A 1,615-nucleotide genomic window follows, 5' to 3' on the forward strand; every position below is an offset into this window, starting at 1 on the left:
TGCGAAGAGGAAGTTGAAGTTCTACAGCAAGACGACGCAGAGGGTGAAGATGAGGATGAAGGCAGACGAAGATGTTGCAGTGATGATGATAAAAGGTGTTGACGAACACGACGGTCTGGATTGGCACGAATTTTAACCGATGGATGCAGAAACTCCATGTCATCACCTTTATACCATTATGAGTAGGAATTGCAACTATCAGAAGAAATGTTTCGGCTTCCCTTGTGCGAGGAAACTAGTGTCTAATCTTCACCACCTGATCTGCGAAAGAGCAGCATTAGAAGGCGAGACTCAGACATACTTCCAAAGTCAAGGTACTGCAGTCAACTGCTTGTTTCCAAGAACTTGAAGTTGAGCACTAATGAGAGGAGGTATCTGATACACTGTACGCTTCGAAATTACTAAGCTATGCCCGATTTAGAGAATGGCGTCTACCCATCAACAACAGAAATTCTGACGGTACGCTTTGTCTCTAGTGGCTCTATTGAACATATGGAGGTAGGGGAATTCTATAAGCTTTTGGAATACGCTCGGACAGATGCAGAGTAGTTTAACAGGGAATAGGCTTCACGACATTTAGAATTGTGCTTTTGGGATCTTCAAAATGGTAACCAACAGAGTCAGTCGAAACTTCGGCCTCAGCAGTGAATGAGCAGATTGCTGAATTTAGAGTGGCGTTCAGTTTGTTCGACAAAAAGAGGGACAGAAGCATTACCATAAAAGAATTGGAAACTGTGATGCAATTCCTTGACCAGAATCCAACGGAGGCTGAGCTGCAAGAGATGATCAATGAGGTTGATGCGGATGGAAACAGACACTGATTCTAAAGTGTAATTAAAGGAAGCCTTCAAGGGTTTTGATAAAGACCAAAATGGCTTTATTTCTATAACAGAGCTGCGCTATGTGATGAGGAATCTTGGAGAGAAGTTGACAGATGAGGAAATGGATGGGATGATTTGTAAGGTAGATGTAGATGATGATGGACAAGTAAATTATGAGGAGTTTGTGAGAATGATGCTTACAAAATGAGCCATTTTTTTTTCTGCATCTGGAGAAATGTTGTGGTGGACATTACGTGCTATGCCAGCAAGCAGTTACTGATGATTTTTATTTTTGAAATCAACACAAAGCCAATTCTGTCTATACTTCAGCAAGACCCTCACATACAAACTTGGTCACTTTAGTTTGCTATATGGTGGCATCATTCACTCTTGCAATTGACCTCAAATGCTTTAATAGAGAGCTCCATTTATGTAACGTGGTACAGTCTGGTGTTGGATTACTGGTTTCAAGGTGTTTTTTTAAAAAGGTCTTGTGACAGGAATGCTCACTTCTCCTTGCCAAGGCTACACCCCTAAATAGGTTTTTTAAAGCTATTCTGAGGGCTAAGATATATAGCATTGTTGTTCCAAATTGGGTTCACGATTCTCAAAGGCTGTGGATGTGAACATAGAAAATAATTACCTGTCTGAATCAAAAGAACATGCTGTCATAACAGAATTCAGCTTCTCTGATGTAAAAGAGGGAGTTGCTTAGCTAGAAAGCTGTTTGTCTCAACAGTCTTCTGAAGAGTTGTTGGAATGTAAATATGATTCTTTGTGAAGGTTGCCACTAT

At 40.7% G+C, this 1,615-nt stretch overlaps 1 pseudogene; it reads left to right on the forward strand.

Moving 5' to 3' along the window:
• The first annotated feature begins 737 nt into the window (after window positions 1-737).
• LOC148014733 (calmodulin-2 pseudogene) lies at window positions 738-1,029 on the forward strand (annotated as a pseudogene).
• Window positions 1,030-1,615: the final 586 nt, after the last annotated feature.

The sequence above is a fragment of the Lygodium microphyllum genome, chromosome 25 (assembly GCF_053477565.2).
Source record: "Lygodium microphyllum isolate KBCC chromosome 25, Lygodium_microphyllum_v1.1.10, whole genome shotgun sequence".
Lineage (NCBI taxonomy): Eukaryota > Viridiplantae > Streptophyta > Polypodiopsida > Schizaeales > Lygodiaceae > Lygodium > Lygodium microphyllum.